Source organism: Pogoniulus pusillus, chromosome 27 (assembly GCF_015220805.1).
Source record: "Pogoniulus pusillus isolate bPogPus1 chromosome 27, bPogPus1.pri, whole genome shotgun sequence".
In the NCBI taxonomy this organism is placed as follows: domain Eukaryota; kingdom Metazoa; phylum Chordata; class Aves; order Piciformes; family Lybiidae; genus Pogoniulus; species Pogoniulus pusillus.
In genome coordinates, this window is record NC_087290.1 from 10970894 (window position 1) to 10981267 (window position 10374).

A 10374-nucleotide genomic window follows, 5' to 3' on the forward strand; every position below is an offset into this window, starting at 1 on the left:
CTTTTTAAGCCGTTGGAACCACCTCAAAGAGCAGGAGAGGGTGGGAAAAAAATCAAATCCCTATCAGCAAATAATTTAGCCAGGGATGGCTCTGGAATAGATGTAAATCCTGGAGGGAGCGATAGATTCAGGTGGCAAAACAGCTGGAAAGAAGCTGAGGGCTGATGGTCCCAGTGGTATCAGGGAGGAGCAGGATGCAGGAAGCAATATCAGTGAAGGATGGAACTTGAAGTCATGCACTGCAAAAAGACCTAGTCCCAGATGCAGGCTTTGTTTTCAAGGTCACGATGTTCTGTTTCAGTGTATAGGAAATAATGTTTCTGAGCTTTTTCAAACTCAGGAGGACATCAGCAGTAAGCCTGAATACCTCCTTGGCTTTTTGCTGCCTTTTGCCTGATCTTCAGAGAATCATAGAATGTCAGAGGCTGGAAGTGACCTCAAAAGATCATCTGATCCAGCCACCTTGCCAGAGCAGGACCACCTAGAGCAGATCACACTGGAACGCATCCAGATGGCTCTTGAATATCTCCAGAGAGGAAGACTCTACAACCTCTCTGAGCAGCTGGTTCCAGGGCTCTGTCACCCTCATATCTTGGAGTATTACTCCAGAGGCCAGGAAACCTGGACTCTGCCTAAACCCTGAGAGATACCCACCTTACAAGATGGCACATAAAACCTGGATGTTTAATGAAAGGTGGAAAAAAAGGAGTTGTGGTAGAGGTAGCTGACTACCTTGTCCAGGCTAGGATGGATCCAGCCTCAGAAGCTTCAGGTTTTATTTGGGAGTGCAGACAGTGCACAAAGGTCCACCATGAAAAAAGTAGCTAAGGTTCACCCAGCCCTGTCAGTGAGACAAGGATGTATTTTGGGGTGTCCAAGGCACTCTGAAGTTCATGAACCCAGTTGTACTAAATATCAAGAATCCTACCAAAAAAATAATCTATAATCTATCCAGTTCAATGCCTAAATATAAGGAAAAACTGTGAGGATGGCAGAACACTGGAGCAGGCTGCCCAGGGAAGTTGTGGAAGTCTCCTTTACTGGAGATGTTCAAAACCCACCCAGATGTGTTCCTGTGTGACCTACCCTAGCTCCTGCTCTGTCAGGAGCATTGGTCTGGATGATCATTTCAGGTCTCTTCCAACCCCTAATGTTCTGTGAATCTGTGTGTGACTCTGTGCACATGTAGGGAACAGGGCACACAGCATCAGCCTAGCAGGGAGTGAATCTGCTTCAAATACAGCCAAACATACAGTTCTCGTGCTGAAGTCATTAAATCTTTGGCAAAGCTAAAAGGGCAGAGTGAATAATGTTTGTAATATGCTCAGGAAATCCTCCACGTTGGATGAGATCAGAAGCAGCCATTAGTGAGGCTGGAGATGGATTCTTCTCCAAACAAAGGCTGATGCTGAGTAATTGCAATTCTACAAACAGAGCCTCACGTTAAAAACTCGGTAGTTTACCCAGCATCTGGGGAAGCATCACAACTTGGTGGTTAATGTCAAGGGAGATGGATGGAAAAAATGAGGACCCTTACAGTCCCACACTTGGGGTTTTTTTTCTAATTTACATTGTACCTGAGCCACTCTCTATTGAACAGGTTTATTCTGCACTAATGGAGATGGTGTTGCCAAATTGCATTCCCACTTGGAGATCAGCCTTCTCCAGCTTTGTTTTGCTGAGTTAAAGGACAGTGATAAGGATTTGGGGTTGTTGGTTTTTTTTTTCCTTGAATAAGGTTTGCTTTCATTTTTCATAAAAGCCTAAAAAGCTTCTTGCTTTGCAGATTAGCTTTTGTTTTTCTTTGACATCAAATTGCAGTTAAAAAAACCCAAACAATCAGCAAAACCTGTAACTTAATATAACAGCTTACAGAGTTAGTGCAGGCTTTTATTAGCTCCTAACAGCAAAGGAGCACTCAGTGGCTCTCAAACACCAGTTAACCCTCAAAACACCACTGGAGCCCAGGAGTGGTTTAGTTTGAAGAAGAGATCTCATTGCTGTCTACAACTACCTGAAGGGAAATTATGGAGAGGCTGCTGCTGGTCTCTTCTCACAGGAGTTGGAGGCAGAACAAGGGGGAATGGCCTCAAGCTGAGGCTGGGGAGGTTTAGATTGGACATTAGGAAAATGTTTTTCACAGAGAGTGGTCAGGGACTGGAATGAGCTGCTCAGAGAGGTGGTGGAGTTATCCACCCTGGATGTGTCTAAGAGTCGTTTGCATGTGGTACTTAGGACTATGTTTTAAGGTGAATCTTGTAGAGTAGCATTATAGGTTGGACTTGGTGATTCTGAGGGGCTTTGCCAACCTGGATGGTTCTGTGATAATAATTTCATGGGGAACAAAGAGGTGGCTCAGCTTATTCACCAGCTCATGAATCTGTGTCTCCAGGAACCTTCCCAGGCTATCTGTGAGTCAAGCAGCACTATGTCTCCTCCATTTAATTTGATGCTATAAATCCCAGTGTTCCATGTGGGAAGCAAGTCAGTGCTGGGCTAGCTGTTGTTCTTGCTGGTAATGGACTCAAGCTGCAAAATTTGGACTCAGAGCCCCAAGCTGTTTGGATTTAGAGTTTTAGCTTGCCTGTTATAGAAATAAGTAACAGATGGGATTTGCAAGGCTGGTTTGGGCTCCACACTTCTCATCAGGTCAGTGTTGTTTAAGTCCAATCAGGCTTTAAGTCAGATTGGTTTCTGCCGGTGCCTGCCCGCTGCACTAATGGCACACACCAGCACCAAGTGTCCCCAGGGCTGGAATGCTTCAAACACTCAGTGTGTTTTGTGCATCTCAGGAAAGAACTATTACTGCTGGTTCTGCAAGTGATGTGAAATTAGTGGCAAGAGTGGAACATTTGTAGACAGGGCCAGAAAGGTTCTTACCACGCATTTATACATCAAAGTCCCTGTATTTTTAGAACTTTATAGCTGAGGACTGTACAATATTCCCTTTTCCATCTAATAAGGGTTCTGCGAGGCACATGGAAGGGCAGGGATGGATATTCTCAGCAATTTACAGGAAAAGTGCATCTTGCCTCGATTTGTTCTAGGCTCTGCCCCTCGGGGCAGACCTGGCAGACCCATCCTGCTGGGACAGCTTAGGGAAGGCAGCCACAGCCCCGGCACCTTTTCAGACAGAGTCTTGTTCTCTTCCGTTCGGAAGCATCGCTTCAGCTGAACAAATGACTAAATTTAGAAGTGAAATGGCAGGCTCAAATTGCATTTTGCAGAAGGTCAGATTAGAGTATCTAATGGCCTGCCTGGCTTTCAGATCTAAATGCCATTTAAAACTAAGGCAGTTGAGCATCTTACGCTCTGCGGCGGTGCACAACTGCCTGTGTTTTGCTTTTGTGTGTCTGCAGTCCCTCGGAAAGGAAAACTTCCTGGAGGACTTTCACTTGTTCTTGATGTCTTGTGGAGATGATTTTAGCTGGAAGAAGAGATCTGCAGAAGTGTAGCATTAAAGGTTTGCAGGCAGGTGTTGTTTAAAGTGCTGTGCAACTAATATCCATGCCAGCAGTTCAGCAAATCACGGGCAGAATAAATAAGCTGCTGCTCACAGGGTGTCTATTCAACAGGCCTGCTGCTTTGGTCACGGGTGCACAAGACTGGAGTGAGTACCTGCTAGGAAAGCACTTTAATGTTGCTTGAGCCTGGTTGTCAGAGCAGCTAAAACAAGGGCAATGCCTGGGGACATAGTGGCTATGATGCCTCAGGGAATAAAGAGCTCAGGAGGGCAAACGCCTGGTCTATAAAGGCTCCCAGCCTAATGTAGGATTAGTGGGAAGAAAATGGACTGCCCATTAAGATTCATGAAGGAGTACAATTTAAGATCCATGAATATCAGGGCCACAGTTATGCAGGAGAGAGGATTTGGGGTTTGGGTTTTTGTTTTTTCCAGAGCTGGTGGAAGAAATCAAGTCATTACCAGCACATGTGTGACTGCCATGCACTCTGCCCATGCCATTGGGTGCTGTGGACACCCACAGCTGGTGATACTAAAGGGTTAAACACAAAGACAAGAGGAGCTTGGGAAATGTAGCCTCTGGTCTGTAGATTCACAGGCAAAATACATGAGTTGTTTTTTGGTGATGTGGTTGATAGGCTCACCTCCCTGTCCCTGGATCTCAAGGCTGAGTGTCTGGTAAAGAGGAGCTTCAGTGCTGGCTGGGTCTAGCCAGTCCTCTGAATCTGGGGATGTGGAAGTAATTTCCACCCCTCTTTGTGACACATATAGCCTTGGCTAAGTCACTTCATCTTTAGCAGCCCAACTCCCCTTTACAAAACAAGCAGAGATGTACAAGGGATGAGGTTATTACTGCCCTGGGAGGTGTGAGAGCATCCATGGTAAGAGATGGGAGAATTTCATATGTGGTTGGTTTTTTTTTGATTCTTAATTAAGCCACATGAATCTCAGGTCCTTCAAAACGAGGCTGTGGAAGGAAATCACCCTGAACCACAGGTGAACATTTACCTGCAGTGCGTGGTGAGGCCTGCAGGAAAGGGAGGATGGCAGTGGATATCTCCAGCTCCTCACCAGCTAAATATGGGAGAGCACTGAGGAGATCTGGCATTTCCTAATGACTCACTGTGAGAAAAGCTCATGACAGGGGTTAATGCTTCACCCCATGTCCCCCTCCATAAGGACAGAGGCTGGGGAAGCAGTCAGCTGCTTTTATTCCATGGTTCTTAATATAGAACAAAAGTAGTATTTTGTCCTAGATTTAACAGTTGGGGAAATAAAGCTACTTTGGTTGGTAGGAGGTGCTGTCACAGACAAGAGGACAACTGCAGCATAGTTTGGGATGTCTGCCTACTTTACAGACACAGAAATACATTTAAATCACAGCCACGGTTCACTCTAATGGGAATGTAGAGCCTAAGTGAATTATTGATTATTTTGCACATTTGATAAAGAAGCCAGAGGAGAAATGATGCCTAATATACAGAAATAGATTAGAAGCCTCCCACGGGTTCCAATAAAAGTGCAAGCGTGAGAAGGTCCTAAAATAGCCATGAGACTTCATTGCTGCAGGTGCAAAAGGCTTCGAGTTAGTGAAACAGTTGAGTTCTGGAGAGATGGATCTGGTCCCTGCCTGGTGGACTTTTTCACCCTGGCTGCTCTCAGTAGTTGGTGTATGTGCTAACTGCCCATAAGTTGCTGCCTTCCTCCGTCACCTTCGGTGTGCGTGGGAAGAAAATGTTCCATTTTCACAGGAAAATCTCCTGCACCATTTAAAGCTTTCGTTAGGCTCCAATCTCCCCTAGCCCAGTCTCCGGGGAGACCGTTCCCATGCCACTCTGCCTTTGTATTGCTGTACAGATAATTTCACTGATCCAGGGGCTGCTCAGGGGATTGCTGTAAAACCTTTCTCTAAACCACAGAGGCTTTGGCAGTGGCTTTGGAGGAGCATCACTGAATTGTTCCCAATATGCTGCTCCTTCACCTGTCTGGGTCGTGTCTGGGGGCTGCCAGGCAGACGGATGGACAGGCTGTGCTCCGTGTGAGAATGTGAACAGCTGAGCCAAAGCTTAATCCTCCCCCAGCCTGCGACCTTTTAATTCATACTTGCACCTGGCAGGAGCAGCAATCATTCATGTGCGTGGCCTCGGAAACAGCTGCGGGTCTGACACAGTAGTTAAATTTAAAAAGGGTGAGGCAGGAGTAGGTGTGAGGGTGGTAAATTCACAAAGTCAATTGCTGGCTCCTCATAGACCGACTTTAAAGGCAAAAGGAAACGGGCATCTAAGAGGAACAGTTGAAGCTCACAGGGAGCAAGCCAGGTCTCCTCTACTGAATACAATAAGGTTCGTGCAGAACTGTTTGCAGAATGGGGGCACAGAGACCTGAATCTGTAGCTGTAATTCACTGCAGGTTGGTGACTGCTGTAGCCATGTGCAGACAAAGCTACAGCACCCTCAGACCAGCTGGCTCAGGAAGGAGAAAGAGCACAGGCTTCAGCATAAGCTGTGCAGGGTTGTCTGGCCAACAGTAAGTGAATGAGGAATTGGTGTTGCAGTTATCTCATCCTTCGTGCCAGTAGCAGCTAAGTGAGATCTGGCTGAGGAGCTTCTACAGGGGCTGTGTCACGCAGTTGAGATGTGCTGTCAGGGTAGATTGACACTGCAAATCCTTTCCTAGCACAGAAACACTGGGGCTCTACTCTGGGAGAGCAATTCCCAGCCTTGACCGGGCCATATGCTGGCCTTTGCCACCTGCTGAACAAAAACTAAGCCAGCAGAAGCGCAGATTGCTGCCAGGGCTGTATTTCCTGCAGCCTTTTCTAGCAGAAACCTGTGAATGCAGTCAGGAATAACTTGGCTCTCCTGGCAGAAGGCTGCATTGTAGAAATGGTGGTTTTCCATGAAGCTAAACACAGGGTGTGTGTGGGGGATCTATTTATTATTCAGGAGAAAAGCTACGGCTCCTCATTCTGCCTTCAGAAAGAAGCAATTTTTAACAAGCAGAGAAAAACTTGAAGTCAGACCTGTCAATTTGTAAATGTTTTCTGCTGAGGTGCTGTGAGATAGCAGATGGAGGTGTAAAAGGGGCTTTGGGATTTTTCCTGTGTCTAACACCTTCTCTCTAAGGTGGCTCCTCCTGTGTTTTAAGAACAACACATTTTCAGTCCTGACTCACATCCAGCACCACCAAAATCCTGGCTGTCAGAACTGCTTCTTGCCTGACAGGAGCACAGCTTACAGGGAATATTGGCTTGTTCTGTTTGCCTGAGCTGAAATTATAGCTCAGGGACCTTTCTTCTAGAACGTGGCTCTGCTTAGAAATTCCAGGCACAGGGCAATTATCTGTCTTCTCTTGCTCGATGTAATTAATGGATGTAGTTTTCCTCACAGCACCAAGTGCTGCTGTGTTCATCATGGAATGGATCACTTTGTCCAAAGCAAGGACAAGACTATTCCCTAAGAATCAGGCCTCTCTTCTGAGAAGATGGATGAACCTGTGGGGTGTAAGTAGGGAATAGTCTCCATATCCTGCTACACCTCTTCTCGTGAGAGAAGAAAATATGTTCTCTGCTCAGAAGGGAAAAGAGACATCTTCAGGAGCAATCGGTGCAGGAAGATGGCAGAGCTACATCACTCTGTCACCTCACAGAGTTTGCAGTTATGTGTAAAGCTAAATCTTAGGAAAAGAGCAATTTGAGCCTTCCTGGATAGCCTGAAACTAACCATGCTTGCCCTGTGCAACTGCTGCCCTGGCAGAGCAGCTGCGTGGCTAGAAACACATTTCTGCAGAGTTATTGGAGCAGGGAATTGTGCTGGGATTACCAGGCTCTTCCCCCAGCTCTGCCTTTGATTTGTGGTGTGTGCAGACCCCTTAATTTGTTTCAGTTTTCCCCATCTGTGAAAGTGAGATAAGATCACAAGGGAATTGTAGTGTGTGAGTCATTAATGTTTATTAGACAGAGGGAAATCCTTAAATGAATGGCACTGTGTTCCAGGAGGACAAAGTTCAAGACTGCAAAGAAGCTGATTAAAACCAAATCTGCTATCCCCAGGCTAGGAGGACAGGGTGAGGGGAAAAGGAACAACCTTACCTAGCCTGCTGTCTCCCAAAAAGCAGTATGTGATTTAAATAAACTCAGGCAGAATGTACCCTCATGCACAGAGCCTCTTCTCTGCCCTGGTGAGACCCCATCTTGAGCACTGCCTTCAGTTCTGGGCTCGTTAGTGGAAGAGGGGCAGGGATCTGCTAGAGAGAGGCCAGCAGAGGGCGACAAGAGTGATGAGGGGAGTGGAGCACTGCCTGGTGAGGAGAGGCTGAGGGACCTGGGGCTGTTCAGTCTGCAGAAGAGACGGCTGAGAGGGGATTTAATCAATGTTTGTAACTATCAGAGGGCTGTGGGTCAGGAGAGGGGGGACAGGATCTGCTCACCTGCTGTCTGGGATAGGACAAGGAGCAATGGATGTAAGCTGCAGCACAGGAGGTTCCACCTCAACACAAGGAGTCACTCTGTAAGGGCCACAGAGCACTGGAACAGGCTGCCCAGAAAGGTTGTGGAGTCTTCTTCTCTGGAGACTTTCAAGGCCTGTCTGGATGTGTTCCTGTGTGACCTGAGCTAGATTGTATGGTCCTGCTGTGGCAAGGGGGGCTGGACTTGATGATCTCTTTGAGTCCCTTCCAGCCTCTGATATTCTGTGATCTTGTATATGTATGTATCTACTAAGCTCATTAAATATCAATAAATGTGTTCTAAAAAGGAGTCTGTGTTTGGAGTTTACAGCAGGAATAACAAAGCAGTGCATATCAGCACCATGAACTCAGAGAGTTGCTAGTGGCAATGCAGCATGAGTACATGGTGAGGCAAGAAATAATCCATAAAGGGATGTAACTACATATGGGGTGTTGCTCTATTCCCTTAGGTACCTGAGGAAAGAGAGCTATAGATTGGTTACAGTAACCTTACTTCCAGCCTGACATGCTTGGCAAGGGGCATTTAACCTCTTCCTACACAAGAGCTTCAAACAGAAAACAGAAGATTTATGCATCTTAGTGTTAATCACCTTGCAAAAAAGACCAGTGAGTGGTCATAGAATAAACCAGGTTGGAAGAGACCTCCAAGACCATCCACTCCAACCTACCACCCAGCCCTATCCAATCAACTAGACCATGGCACTAAATGCCCCATCCAGTCTTCTCTTGAGCACCTCCAGGACAGCGACTCCACCTCCCTGGCCAGCCCATTCCAATGGCAAATCACTCTTTCTGTGAAGAACTTCCTCCTAACATCCAGCCTGTACCTCCCCTGGCACAACTTGAGGATGTGTCTCCTCATCCTCTTGCTGGTTGCCTGGGAGAAGAGACCGACCCTCACCTGGCTACAGCCTCCCTTCAGGTAGTTGTAGACAGCAACGAGGTCAGCCCTGAGCCTCCTCATGATGTGTAGCTGATGAACAGTTTGTGTATCTTTGGGGGAGAGTTTTGCCTCTTTTTGTCTATATTTTGAGGGTGTCTATTTTTTGGGGGGAGGGTGGTGGTGTCTTTTTTTTTTTTTTTTTTTTTTTGCTGCAAACATCTCAAAGCAATAAACCCAGAGATGTTAACATTGAGTATCTCTCCTAGTCCTGGCACTGCCACAAAACAGTTACTGCAATGTTCTCTTGCATCAGAGAGGAAGGGCAGAAAAACAGCTTTATCTGCTGTGATTTTACAAGGCCAGCCTAGGCAGACTAAACAAACACTTAGGGGTTAGCCATATCTGAAACTGGCAGCTCTGGGGACTGAGGTAAGATTGTCCAAGCTTCTGCACGTGTCGCAAGCGTTTCCTGCCCGAGCCAGGAGGTGAAATGTTCCTCCGATGTGTCAGAGGCAGAAATCGAGGCGATTGGTGATAACTGGAGTCGGGGGGGGGGGGGCGGAATTCAGTCCTGGTGTGACGACAAAGTTCTTGCGTGATTCGTGCCGGTGCCACAAGCCAATGGAGGGTGAAACATTAGAGTAGCCAGGACCTGTAAGGGAAGCGTACAGACAGAGCCAGGTGTAGAAGCTGCCCTGGCAGAAAGGGGGATTTGGTTGCGGGCGTTAGGCACAAGCTGGCGCGCAGGCTGCTTCGCGTTCAGCGTACATCGCTTGCCACCTTCAGGTCTTGCAGGAGTTCACAGCCACTCCCCGATGGAAGCCGGAGCTTTCCATCAAGTCTCGGCAGCAGATCCGAGCCTCAGCAGCATATACAGCACAGAGGCTTTTGCTTTACAGAGCTGTTTTCCTCCCATCAAAGGATCATTAAGGTTGGAAAAGAGCTCTAAGATCACTGAGTCCAACCACCAACCCACTACCATCCTGCCCACTAAACAGTATCCCAAAGTGCCATGTCCACATGCTTCTTTAATGCCTCCAGGAGTGGTGACTTCACCACCTCTTCGGGCAGCCTGTTCCAATGCTTGATCCCTCTTCCAGTAAAGATTCTTTTTCTAATATCCAACCTAAACTTCCCTTGGCACAGCTTGAGGGTTTCCCTCTTGTCCTACTGCTTGTTACTCGGGAGAACAGACTGATCTCCACTTAGGTCCAACCTCCTTTCTAGGTAGGTGTAGAGATCAAGGTCTCCTCTTAGCCTCCTTCAGGCTGAACAACCTCACTTCCCTCATCCACTCCTCACAAGACTTGTGCTCTAGGCCCTTCACCAGCTTCTTTGCCCTTCTCTGGACCAGTACCAGCACCTCAACGTGCTTCTGTGGTGAGGGACCAAGCCTGAGGCCAGCATCTGAGGCGCAGCTTTGCCAGTGCTGAGTTCAGAGGTACAATCCCTGCCTTGGTCCTGCCGGCCACACTGCTGCTTATCCAGACCAGAATGCTCTTTGCATTGCTGGCCACCCGGCCATGCTGCCCTGGGCACACTGTCCACTGTCAGTTCGAGA